Genomic DNA, 14,601 nt, shown 5'->3' with positions numbered 1-14,601 from the left:
TCATACTCCTTCTTCTTCCTCCTCCTCTCTCTCTTCCTCCCCTTCTTCCTTTTCATCTTCTTCCTGTTCTTTCCCTTTTCCTCTCCTCCTCCTCCTCCTCCTCCTCCTCCTCTGGTACTGCTGGATTCATGAATTGCTTGTTTCATTTTTTTTCTCCTCCTCCTCCTCCTCCTCCTCCTCCTCCTCCTCCTCCTCCTCCTCTTCCTCCTCCTTTTTCTTTCCCTTTCTTCATACTCATCTTTCTCCTCCTCCTGAGCCTCCTTTTCATTCTCCTCGTCCTACTTCCCCTCCTCCTTTTCTTTCTCCTCGTCAGAGAGAGAGAGAGAGAGAGAGAGAGAGAGAGAGAGAGAGAGAGAGAGAGAGAGAGAGAGAGAGAGAGAGAGAGAGAGAGAGAGAGAGAGAGAGAGAGAGAGAGAGAGAGAGAGAGAGAGTTGATGAGAGGAATTGCTTTTGATTCCGCCGTGTTCAAAAGAGAGGTTTTCGGTTGTGGTTCCTCAGTGGGAGAGGTATCGTTCTATCCTAACCCCTAGACACCGCTCAGACACACACACACACACACACACACTAAAATCTTGTTGGTGCCTCGGCTACACCGTCACGCCAGGAAGACTTGGCCCACGCACCAATCACTCCCAGAGCCAAACACACCAGCTATACCACCACAACCTGGAGGCTGGGAAGATCTACAGACAGCAGAGGGAAGCTGGCGATGACTGGGACTACAGAATAATGTGTTGCTACGAGTACTGTTTGCCTCTGGGAGTCAGTAGACTTGCCCTCTTGGCTAACAATACAGGGGAGGAAACGTTGCACTGAGTTGCCTTGCGTTTATCCAGCTAACGTTCCGCCTGGTGTGTCTGGTACCCTGCCCTCTGTAAGCGTATTCATCCTTATGTCCTACCCGCCCAAGTGACAACCAGTGTGTGATCAGCCTTCAAGGTGGGTAGGTGCTCGTCCGTCCTCTCTCGCCTCGCCTCTCCCGATTGTGATTCTAACTTTCACTGCGACACCCAACCCTTGACAGCACTAAAAGCCATTACATTTTTGATAAGCATCGACAAGAAAAAAAAAATAAAAATAAATTAAAATAATAGATTAGCAGTTTCTAGTCAGTATAATGCTTGGAGGTGGCCGTAGAAACGAGACTGAAGTTGTTGAATTTACACTGCTTAGAGAGACGTAGGTTAAGAGGGGACCTGATAGAAGTCTTTTAAGTGGTACAGGTGACATAGCAAGGGGGACGCAAACAACATTCTCAGGATCAGTAATCAGGATAGAACAAACAATAACGGATTAAAGCTTGAAAAATTTAGGTTTAAGAAAAAGATAGGAAGGAATTGGTTTTCAAATAGTGGAGGATGAATGGAACGGCCTCAGTAATTAGGATATTAGTGCTGAGCCATGAGAGAGCTTTGAAAGAAGATTAGACAAGTTTAGGTGCAAACAGGCAGGTGTTTCATACAGGGAGTGTCACGTGTAGGCCTGGTGGCTTCCTGCACCAACCCTTGTGTTCTTGTGGTCTTATGTTCTACAGCAACAAAAAATGTCTCAGGGAGTTTAGTAATTAGGGAAAAACGTGCCAAATAACAAGGAAAGAGAAAAACATCCTTTCTTGTTGTCTAGAGTGTATTGTTTACATTATTGTCTTAATTGCAGCACTATTATTCATCATTCAGGTGGCGTGCGCTGTGTCGCGAGAGTCTTCCCTTCAGATCGCTGCTTCCTGCTGTGGTTTGACGCTTCCTAACTGTCTATCTTATTTTTTTTCTGTCATTTCTGACTGTCATTTCTAGTTTTTCGTTTTTTTTCCTTCACCAACCAAAAAAATAAACATTTCTTTCATCTATTCAAGTTTTATATCGCCAACCGGAAATTTCTCGATTGTGTTTCCTTGTTTTCGTAATCCTGTTGCAGTTCCACCTCTCTCTCTCTCTCTCTCTCTCTCTCTCTCTCTCTCTCTCTCTCTCTCTCTCTCTCTCTCTCTCTCTCTCTCTCTCTCTCTCTCTCCTTCCTGTAGGCAAAGCATCGCTCCAGTACGGATTGTTGCAGTGTATTACCTCACCGCTGTGACTGACGGGCTGTTTATAACCTCGGGCAGGGCGCCACCATCACCAGGCGAGGAAAAGAAACCGTACTGGTAATCACAGAGCACAAGATTATTTATTAAGCGCGTGACAGAAACGTGTAAGATGATCCAGTATTTTAGAAGTCAACGAGCTAAGGATTCAATACACATTACAAATTTGAACAGAAATACTGCGATGTCATGAAATGCTGGAAAGAAACAGGTAAATATAACAAACATGGAGAACACAGCACTACAGCAGCAAGCCGGCGGCAACACGTGCAGGCGGCTTCCCCGCTCAAAATGTGACTAAAGCAAAGGCCGGCAGCCTCCAGCCCGCGGCCCAGTGCTGCCGGCGAAGACCAACCCTCAAACCCGCGACCTTCTTTAGTATATTGTATTCCGCTCCACGAAACACGAGGCAGAACAAACTGAAGTACGCTAGACAATATTCACTGGTGGGACAAGTGGGCGGCTGGTGTCTGGTCACCCCGTGCAACCCGTGGGAAAGTGTCCGCCCCGCCCTGCTTGGCGCCACCTCCAAGCACTCAGTGGTGTGTGTCGGGCATGGGCAGTTCGCGGCGGCCAAACAGCGCCGAGCCTGAGGCGTTCATTCACCCTCATGCAGACTGATGGCCGGTCATTTAGTACGTGGGGGGAGAGGTGAGGCAGCGTGCGGCCTTGTGTCTCTGTGTCTCCCAGCAGGCACTCCACCACACCAGGTTGTATCGTAAGTAAACAGCATACAGTAAACATAAGCGTCGACAAAACTGCTGGTGTTGTGTTTGCTCATATCTTCCCCGTGGCTTGTGAGGAGTTGCAGCCCACCACTCGACACCTTGATCCTCCTTCATCGTCTCTCCATACCAGTGGCTAAGATACTTTGGTGCTCAGCTCAGTATTCTCAAACATCACGCCGCACCTCCACTACATTCCAAACGCTGTACTTGAAGCTATCCGGGTTTTGAAGGGCGTTTCTACGGTTGTACAGACAGATTAACAAAGTTTATACGTTATTAAAAGGGGAGACAGTCAGGAGAGCTGGACTAATAATTTCTGTAGCCCTTGAAATTAATGGTGATGAGAAAGCAGAGCCTTAGTTAGTAGCGCGCTAAAGGTACACACACACATCTTGGACTTTGCCGGCGCACCAACCCTGCAGTCAGCGTAGTGCAGACTTACTACAAGACGCAACACTAACGCCCTACCTATCTAGGAAAATTAGGAGGCGCACTTTGGTGACAGTCGCGGCGCACGGTCTGCGAATCGCCTTTACATCCTGACACCGGCGCGGCGCTGGATCTTCCCTGTGTTGTTCCTGACGCAAAGTGTTGCATGCCGCCGTCTGTTTTACCTTGTCATTGCTGTAGTGTTAACATTCTATCTAAGCATCTGTTACAATTCACTGTTAAGTAATGCAGTACTACCGAGACCCGTCCTTCACCTCAGTGCATAGCGGTTGTAACGAAGCTTGATTAAATCTTTGTTTCAACTCGTTCCTTAATTAAACACAGAACAGCACCAACTGATATTCTCTAGATGCACATCACCATGTAGACGAAATGAAGCCACGACAAGGATGTCACCATCACGACGCCTTGGATTGTGAAAGGAACTGCTGCGCTGCATAAACGAACCCACAGTTTTAGGTGTGAGCAGAGCACGGCTCAGCAGACCCACCCAGGCTCAGTATTCATTAACGCTTGGCTCTCTCACCACCACTATCTTTCAAGGCCACAGAGACGATCAGCTCGGTTCTCTCCTGTCAATAATGTAGAAATCTTGTCAATCTGTTACTAGGAATAAAAAAATAAAATAAATAAATAAATAAATAAATAAATAAATAAATAAATAAAACACAGTTGGGTCTCTCACCACGACTGTTTTCCAAGGCCACAGAGACAATTATCCGGATTCTGAAGAGTATTTCTCCTGTTGGCAATGTAGAAATGTTTATCTGTCACTGGAACCATAAAAACACCTTTAAGGGAGGCGCTGCCCAGTGCTGCTGGAGGCTACATTCATAGCAATACATTTATCCTGAGGTATGCTTTACTTAATGACTTCAGTAAAAGCAATAACATCTTTTTTTTTTTTTGTCCATAATAGCTGAAGTAGTTTTTGCAGGAATATTAGCTTTTTTTTTTCTTTTATGTTTGTAAGAGAAGAAGGTAGAAACGGAAATTTACTCGATTTCTACGATGTTGGGAAGATATACTGATGAAACCCAGAGTTATAAACTGGCGGTACAGTTTTCTTTATATGTCTCACCATTCATGTGCAAAAAAAACTTCCAAGATCACCATTTTGTATCCCAAAATTCTTCTTTTATACTCCTTCAATAAATTATATCGGCGATGTTTGTTCAATTAGAAAAAAAAAAAAAACATACCAGCAAAATGTTCATCATCCATTCGTCTTCCAGCAGTTCTTGTTTTTATTATGTTCAAAACTAATGGAGTCATTTTCCTCAGAAGTACAATAATTGCACTTTCCTGATATGCCCATTTTTGTGTTCACATGTGTGTGTGTGTGTGTGTGTGCGTGTGTGTGTGTGTGTGTGTGTTGTACTAGAAGTCTCCTGGCTTATCGTCTGTGGGAGCTTCCTGCTTCTTCTTCACTTTCTTTTCCCGGGGGCTTCTTCTTTAGCCCTCTTGAGCTTCACGACCTGTCAAAGTGTGCGCAGGTGCACGTGACCCAAGGCGCCCCAGCAGTGACGCTCTCTGTACCCAAAGTTGTGGTCGAGGATCGTAACTTTTACAGTGAAGTCCACTCTTTTCTGTCCCTCAAACTTTGTCTCACTGCATTTTGACCACAACTTGGAGTGCAGGCTTTGGTTTGGCTTTGCATGCGTCCCTTGAGACGGGCGTGAGGGTGAACGCCGGTGGGTGGCCGCGTGAGGTGGCGGCTCACGACGTCACTGACTGACACGTCATGAGTTCTTGTCTTTCTTGTGCTTCGGCCAGATTCCTTGAAGCACTCCTTCCATGCAGCACCTCCTTGAAAGGACGTCCCATGCTGCTAGAGTACAAGAAACCTTGAAAAAAGCTGGAAAAGTGACTCAAACAGGTAGGCAGCAATGAGCGCAGTGCATGCTTCCCCTCCTTCCGCGGCCTCGCTGCACAAGACTTCCTTCTTTCTCTCACCCCTATTCAGTCCACCTCTCTAACGCAAGAGTTAACCAGTATTCTCAATCATTCATCCCTTTCTCTGGTAAACTCTGGAACTCCCTGCCTGCTTCTGTATTTCCACCTTCCTATGACTTGAATTCCTTCAAGAGGGAGGTTTCAAGACACTTATCCACCAATTTTTGACCACTGCTTTGACCTTTTTATGGGACTGGCATTTCAGTGGGCATTTTTTTTATTAGATTTTTGTTGCCCTTGGCCAGTGTCCTTCCTACATAAAAAAAAAAAAAAAAAATGATACCCTTTGAGGAGCGTTCCAGCCACAACACAGCCTGTGACTCGACTTGGCTGTGTCGGCTTGGGCAGGCTCCAGACGTCCTCTTCTAGTACCTTGCCACGTGTATGATGACAATTTTTGTGTGTATATATATATATATATATATATATATATATATATATATATATATATATATATATATATATATATATATATATATATATATATATATATATATATATATATATATATATATATATATAAGGAAAAAAAGATTATAAAAAAAAGGTGGCAAAATGAAACCTAAGAACAGTGAATAGAAAACAGTATTTTCTGCAAGGGTGGGGACATCAAAATTGATATTGCAACTTTATTTAATTGACAGGAAAAAATTATCGTACGGCTGCCAAATTTCCACAAAATGCGTGATGTGTGCTGCAACTTTTTCAGGGTAACTTTTAGAAAAAGGCTGGAAAAGTTGAATTTGACTTTATTTTGGCGACGCCTCCCCTTAAAAACGCTTAGCTCTCTCATCAAGACTATTTTCAAATTCATAGAGACGCTTTGCCGAATTCTCAAGTGTGTTTCTCCTGTTAGTTATGTAGAAATGTTGTTAATTTGTCGTGTGTGTGTGTGTGTGTGTGTGTGTGTGTGTGTGTGTGTGTGTGTGTGTGTGTGTGTGTGTGTGTGTGTGTGTGTGTGTGTGTGTGTGTGTGTGTGTGAATCCCTGTCTGTTTACCTACCTACTAAATGATTGATAATAATTGTTAATAATAATAATAACTAATAATAATAATAATAGTAATAATAATAATAATAATAATAATAATAATAATAATGATAATAATAATAATAATACACGCTTTAAGCTGTGGGGCAACTTAAAGGACCTTCACCCAGCGGCAGGAGGGGAGGGGGGAGGTGTTCTTTAAAGCCTAATGTGGTTGGAGAGGCTGGATTATTAAAAAAAAAAAAAAAAAAATTGCCCTAGTCCTCTTTAAAGCCTAATTTGGTTAGAGAGGTTGAATTACTACAAAAAAAAAAAAAAAAATGCCTTAGTCCTCTTTAAAAGCTAATTTGTTTAAAAGGATGAATTAATACAAAAAAAATTGCCTTAGTCCTTTTTAAAGGCTAATTTGGTTAAAGAGGCTGAATTATTACAAAAAAAAATGACCATAGTCCTTTTTAAAGGCTAATTTGGTTAAAGAGGCTGAATTATTACAAGAAAAAAAAGACTGCCTAAATTCTTTTTTAAAGATTAATTTGGTTAGCGAGTCTGGGTTATGTTGGTTGTGTTGGTAAATAAAAAAAAATGAAATAAAATAAAATCAAAGCCTACAAAAATAATTGTGCAATGAAAATATGTAACTTTTGTTGAGAGAAGCAGAAGTGTTTGACGTAATGGAGGCTGTTCTGATGCAATGCTCTTCATCAAACTTTTATTACAAGTTTGAATGCAACTCATTCATGAAAGCTGAGGTGTTGTGACACCAATTTTGCCTAACTATCTTTCAATCCCAGTCTATCCATAAATACACATTTATTTATCCATCTATCTATCTAGCTTTCCCTTTTATCTATCTATCTATCTATCTATCTATCTATATATATATATATATATATATATATATATATATATATATATATATATATATATATATATATATATATATATATATATATATATATATTTACCACCCAATTAATTCCTCACAACGCCAACCAATTACTGTCCATCATCCACCACGCTAGCCAATCACAGGCGCCACTTCAAACAGCCGTGGAGCGCTAACTCCAATCTCCTGTTGTGTTGCTTTGTGGGGCCCAGTTCCTGCTAAACCTAACCCTGCCGCACCTGCTGCCGAAAGAGAGACACTGTGTGACTCTTTGGCATGACCGGGGCTCAGATGGTGACAACAGTTAGTGGAGAGAAACAGACAGTGGCGACAATCAGTGCAGAGAAACACGCAAACTCATCAAAGCGAGGAGCAATGAACAAGACCAAGCCAGACAAGCGCAACAAGGCGCCCAGGAAGGCTGGATGCTGCGCCTTCATCCACGCCTTCCTGCGGCTGTTCACACGCAAGAAGCGTGGCCAGGAAAAGCCTGCTATGATACACACTTCCCTGGAAGAGGCTCTGCCTGTGCTGACTCATCTCGGAGAGTCTGCGCTGCACCACACTGTTAAGAAAGAACATGTAATGGAAGAACATCTTAAAGAAGAACATCTTATGGAAGAACATCTTCAAGAAAAACATCTTATGGAAGAACATCTTGAAGAAAAACATCTTAAAGAAGAACATCTTAAGGAAGAAACTGTTATGGAAGGACATCTTAAGGAAGAACATCTTAAAGAAGAAACTGTTATGGAAGAACATGTTAAGGAAGAAACTGTTATGGAAGAACATGTTAAGAAAGAACATTTTAAGGAAGAACATGTTAAGGAAGAACACGTTATAGAAAAAATTATGGTGCAAGAATCTACTGCTAAAGAAGAAACTATTGTGAAGGAATCTGTTATGCAGGGACCTGATGTACTCGTAGAACATCTCATGAAAGAACATGAGGTCAAAGAACATCTACTCGAAGAACAAGAGGTCGAACAACATCTGATGGAAGAACAAAAGGTCAAAGATCATATGATGGAAAAACAAAAGGTCGAAGGACATGTGATGAAAGAACAAAAGGTCAAAGAGCCTCTGATGGAAGAACAAGAGGTCAAAGAAACTCTGATGGAAGAACAAGAGGTTAAAGAACATCTGATAGAGGAGCAGGAGATCAAAGAGCATTTGATGGAAGAGGCTGTGCTGGAAGAGGCTGTGAAGGAACAGCCTGTGGGGGACAAGAGCATGGCGGCCCAGCCTGCAGTGGAGGAGCCTGACCACAGCGACTCTGATTTCGACGACGATGTCGCTGACGACTCAGGCTCCAAGCAGTCGTCTTGGGAAGAGTGTCCGCGGCTTGCATGGCAGGGCAAGGCCTCCCTAGGCAAGGCCGAGAACAACAGCATGATGGCTACCGCCCCGCCCTCCGCCGCGCCCTCCACCACACACGAGCTGCTGCCGTGGCCGCAAGGCGCCGCCCGCACCTTCCATAGCTCCGCTGTCGACCCTCCCACTACCTTGGTCATGGGCACCAACAAGCACGAGACGGACCACCTCCTGACGCAGGCCACGGACCGCGTCGTCTTCTTCCACATGGATGACCTGCCCTCAGCCCACGTGTACCTGCAGCTGGAGCCCAAGGCTGTCAAGACCTGGGCTCAGGAAGTGGATGAGGCGGAGGAGAAAGGCCTGGACGTGTTCGCCCCACAGACCAGCTGCCTTCCCTACAGTCTGATACTTCACTGCGAGACAGGCGCCTCAGAAGAAAATGAGGCTGCTGCAGCTGCAGCCACTGAGATCAAGATGAGTGCCACTCAGAAGCGCAGAGCCCGCCGCAGGGCCTTAGCTGAAGCTCTTAAAGCTTCTGCAGAAAGTGAGGCTGCCGCGAAGCCCGAAGAAACTCGCGTGTCATCAGAAAATAAGGCTGCTGCAGCTGCAGCCACTGAGATCAAGTTGAGCGCCTCCCAGAAGCGAAGGACCCGCCGCAGGGCCTTAGCTGAAGCTCTTAAAGCTTCTGCAGAAAGTGAGGCTGCCGCGAAGCCCGAAGAAACTCGCGTGTCATCAGAAAATAAGGCTGCTGCAGCTGCAGCCACTGAGATCAAGTTGAGCGCCTCCCAGAAGCGAAGGACCCGCCGCAGGGCCTTAGCTGAAGCTCTTAAAGCTTCAGCAGAAGGCGGGGCTGCCGCGAAGCCCGAAGAAACTCGCGCAGCAGCAGAAAATGAGGCATCAGCCGCGAGGATGAAGAGTGTTGCTCGGCCGCCGCGTGCAGAGAAAACCTCGTGTGCTGATTGCACCAAGAGGAGTCGCACACCCGACAGGACGCCCATTTGGGCCTCCCCCTCAGCGCGGGCGTCTGAGAACGACAGGGGTCCCTTGGTGACTGAAGCTACTGCTAACCCGGCGACTCATGGCGGGACGAGCACTACGAGGCGGCGAAGGGCCCGCCGCAAGGCATTAGCCTCCTGCACTAAGAGCGAGGCACGGCTCGTCGCGAGTACCCACTAACAGCCGGTATCCGATAGGACGGCCGTCTGGCCCTCGCCCTCCGTGCGGGTGTTTGGGAGCGACGGGCGTCCCTTCGTAACCACGTGGGAGGAGGCTGCGTACGACGCCTTCCACGCCCGCCGGCATTATTGAGGCCCGTGTCCACGAGGACGGAGCTACAAATGAACGTTTGATTGACATTGAGAGAGAGAGAGAGAGAGAGAGAGAGAGAGAGAGAGTTACCTCTTTACTGGTATTTGACAAGTTTCTTTAATGACAAAGTACTCCAAAGCACTCATTACTTATTGTACAGCCTTCTCTGAGCATAATACTGCCTAGACATTGGATATTCTACTCTTTTCTTCCTCTTTTCTTTCATAAAGATGCTCTAAATTTAAAAGATTCTCTCCAGAACACTTTGAGAATACTGGTGTTTGGTCCAGCGGTGAGGCATTGCCGGCCTGGTATACAGGTAGACAGAACCGTCATCACTGGCGGGGCGTCCATCAGTGCTCATAACCACGCGTGCCTCGCTGCACTTCACTAGTCGACCACCTCTTGTCCCCTACTGGTGCCGCTCTCTTTGTTCATTGATCTTTATTATTGTGTACACAGATACACAAACACCTACATACTTTGTTGACCACTGCAATCTTACACACTGTGATTAATTAAACAAGAACCTTAGAATTATGTATCACAAACCCAGTATGTATTACACACACACACACACGCACACACACACACACACACACACACACACACACACACACACACACACACACACACATGCATTCCTTCACTTCCTAAGGCTGTTGTTGTGATGATGAGCAAATGAATAATGAAACAAGCCGGCACCACCACTGCTCCATCAGTGTACACCAAATCACAAACAAAGGAACATCAATCCTCAGTGTTAAAAATGAACACGTAAATTAATAATTAAGTGAAAACAACAATATATGAATAAATAAATATCAATACAAGAACATGGACTTCCTGTGTTGAAAAATGAATACGTAAATAAATCAATAACTAAATGAATGATGAATACATGAAGAGATAAATACTAATACAAATAAAATTGCTCCAAAAGCTAACATGGCTGCACATTTTAACCATATGTTTATTTAGGAACAGAAGTGAATGCAGATAAAGTAAGAAAAAAAAATCTTATATATGAATAAATAAAACTTCATGACTACTACCACTGTGCCTCCTGACGCTGCCTGGGACTTGTAGTACAGATGATCGCAGCCACGCACAGGAAGCGCTAAACATGTTCACCAGATTATCTAACTTAACCTTTTGACTGCAGTTTTTCTTTTTTTTTTTTTTTTTTTGTTCAAACACATCTCAAAAAATAAAATTGTTGCTTAACACTGGGAAGCTCTTTTATTCTCTTTTCTTTCCTGTACTTTTTTTTTTTAGGCAAGATGGGACACTGGTCAAGGCCAATAAGTACAAAAAAAAAAAAGTCTAATAAGGTGGCAGTCCCTAAAGAAAGCAAGTAATGGAGGTTGGCAGAAGCCATGAGGCCCACACGTAGCGATCCCTGTACAAGGCCTGTATAAAACATGGCTGTCTGTATCCACCCATCACTCCCATCCATAACAGAGGTGTGTGTAGTGCACGCCAAGCAACAAGGTACAATTTAGGGATGTGCGGCAGCCTTTTACAGTGACAGGGAACAACGTGTCTTTATTGCTGATCTTCACGTTGACAACTAAAACAACTGTAAGATCGTTTATTGTGCAAGATTATTCCAAGTTTAAGGTAACATTTTTCATGGAGGGACTCAAGATCACCTGCAGCCTCTCACTCACGACACTTGTATCTCACTTATTACTGAGAATTATTTCAAGTTAATATTTTTTTTTCATGAAGGGACTGTAGATCACCCCTCGTTTCTCGTCCAGCACTATTACATCTCATTTACTTCAAGGGATTTTATCGGGTATACAGGACGAAGAATAAGGACGCTGTAGGTCCATTTAAGGAGCTGGTTAGTTCTGGGGAGGGGATTAGTAAGATTCTGAATGAGTAACTGTCTTCACCCAGGAAAACATACAGGATATGCCAAACAGTGAACAGATGTTTAGAGCAGATGAGAATGAGAAGTTGACAGATATTTCCATAACTAGGGAGATAGTGGAACAGGAAATAGATAGGCTAAAAAAGTTCAAGACACCAGGACCAGATGAAATATATCCCAGAGTACTTAAGGAATGCAAAGAGGTTATTAGTGAGCCGTTAGTTTCTGTCTTTAGGAAATCACTGGAGTCGGGTGAGGTACCAGTAATGTGGAGGCAGGCTAATGTAGTACCCATCTTTAAGAAAGGAGATAAAACTTTAGCGTCTAACTATAGACCTGTCAGCTTAACTTCAGTTGTAGGTAAAATATTAGAGTCAATAATAGCGAGGAACATTAGGGAGCATTTAGACAAACATAACTTGATAAATCAGTCACAGCATGGCTTCACGAAGGGGAAGTCTTGCCTGACAAACTTGTTAAGTTTTTACAGTAAGGTGTACGAGGCAGTAGATAATGGTGATAGTTATGATATCTTATATCTGGACTTTAGTAAAGCATTTGACAAGGTACCCCATCAAAGGCTCCTGAGAAAGGTTAGGGCACACGGGATAGATGGGAGGGTGTTAGGCTGGATAGGGTCATGGCTTAGCGACAGGCGACAGAGAGTGGTAATAAACGGCTCGAAATCCGAGAGGGGTCATGTAATTAGTGGGGTGCCACAGAGATCAGTATTAGGGCTATTGTTATTTCTAAAATATATCAATGACTTGGATAGTGGAATTAGTAGTGATGTTAGTAAATTTGCGGATGACACAAAGATAGGTAGATTAATTAGGTCAGAATCGGATGCCATCGACTTGCAGGCAGACTTAGATAGGATGAACGAATGGACGGACAGATGGCAAATGCAGTTCAATATCAACAAATGCAAAGTACTTAGCGTAGGTAGAGGAAACCCACACAGTAGGTACACAATAAGCAACGAAACTCTGGTAGGTTCAGAGTACGAAAAAGATTTAGTTATAGCTAGCTCTGAACTCCGTCTAGGAAAACAATGCATAGAGGCCAGAAACAGGGCAAATAGGGTATAAGGATTATTTTTTAGGAGTGTTAAAAATGAGAGAGAGAGAGAGAGAGAGAGAGAGAGAGAGAGAGAGAGAGAGAGAGAGAGAGAGAGAGAGAGGAGAGAGAGAGAGAGAGAGAGAGAGAGACTTTGCTCACGAAAAATGTTTATGGAAACGCCATTTAGCTGTTCTGTAAGTTTTCTGGGATTACGTAATAGTTTTGTGATGTAATCGCTTCCTTTGTAACGTTTTTTTTTTTTTTTTTTGTATAATTGTTCCCTGGTGTGATGTGTTCCCTCGCCGTGACTTTAACCTGAAGGTGGATGGTGGTGTTGAAAAATTGTTGTCCTTCAAATGTCTCTTGATTCAGTAATATTGAAAATAATGATAATAATAATAATAATAATAATAATAATAATAATAATAATAATAATAATAATAATAATAATGTCTATTTCAGGTACAGGTAAAGCCATATCATATTACCAAATATGGTAAATAAGAAACCTGTGTGTAAGAGTGAATTAGTGAGTCAAATGAATGAAGGCATACAACAATAAGAGCAGTGCTGAAGAAAGACTGGTGACAAGTGCATACAAAAGGAACAGCAAAGATGTGTAGTAGTGAAGCAAGATGAACGTGCCGTGAACCACAAACACTGACCAGTGCGGCTACACTTGTGTCGCTCACTGCCGCCGTGTGCCCGAGTGGATGGTGCACACCTCCACATTAGTGGAGCGCCCCACCCTACGCACGGCGCTGTACGCCGCCGCCCGTCGCACCTCCGGGAAGGACTTGACGCCCACCGCCACGCACAACATAAAGGCACCACGGAATGGCAGGTGGTCCGTGAGTCTTCGTAAAGTGTTATTACACGTTACGCGCAAGCGTTGCATCGTCGCCATTTTGGAATGTTGCCACAATGAATTACAATAAACATAATAACAATAACTGTTGAACAACAAAGTCAACAACACATCACAGGAAGCATTAATCAAACAGCCAAGGCCAAGGCATTACACCGCGTCAGTGCGTCACAATGAAAGGCGCGCGTCGCTGCTAACACGCGGGACGGCCTTCAAGTGCCCCTCACCGAGCGTAATACCCACATAGACATTGGCGGCCATCATGCGCCCCTGAACAGGCGTAAGGGTCGCGAGTGTAAACATAGCGTTAGTATCTGAAGTAATATTAGCGTTGTATTTAGAATTATAATGTAAAACACTTCTAAGCCGCACTTGCACTATTTTAAAAGGTTTTAGTTGAAGTGACACGGGTTTTTAAGAGAGTTTCTTATGCTTTTAGTGATAGAACAAGATTTTTATATAGTAAACAGGAGAAACAATCGCGAGAGCCAGGCTAATCATCTTTGTGGCCTTTGAAAGTCACGCTGAAGCTACACGGGTTTTTAAGAATTATATTACGATTTAAATGAGATATTATCAACATTTTCATACTATTAAAGGGAGAAGCAATATAAAGAATCCAGCTAATGATCTCTATGGCCTTTAAGGTTGTTCTCGACTCCAGCACTCGTACGGGTAGATATATTGACAGCCTGTTGGCAGATAATGTACACGATGTTGCACAAGGTAAAACTGCTGTAAAACTCTCTATACATAATTCTGTGTCATCGCATACAACAGTATTCAAGACTCTTAACCCTGATCTTACTGTAGATAAACTGTACTGTGAGAAGAACTACTTTAATGAGGTGCATAGGATATCATATTGTCAATTTCCAGTTAGTGGACACTGGTTAGCAAATAGAAACGGGTCGTTGGAATAGAAGAGGGCGTGGACGATTGCCTGTGGAGGAACCTTTGTGCCTGTGTGGAGCTATACAAACAGAATTGTGTTAGAGGCGTGTCCGCTCACTGACACCGTCCGTGCCCACTATGGCTTTGTGTCTTGGGATCAGTTAATGCACCACCGGGAACACTT

Source organism: Scylla paramamosain, unplaced genomic scaffold (genome assembly GCF_035594125.1).
Source record: "Scylla paramamosain isolate STU-SP2022 unplaced genomic scaffold, ASM3559412v1 Contig32, whole genome shotgun sequence".
In the NCBI taxonomy this organism is placed as follows: Eukaryota; Metazoa; Arthropoda; class Malacostraca; order Decapoda; family Portunidae; genus Scylla; species Scylla paramamosain.
Note: the sequence above shows the minus strand (reverse complement) of the source record.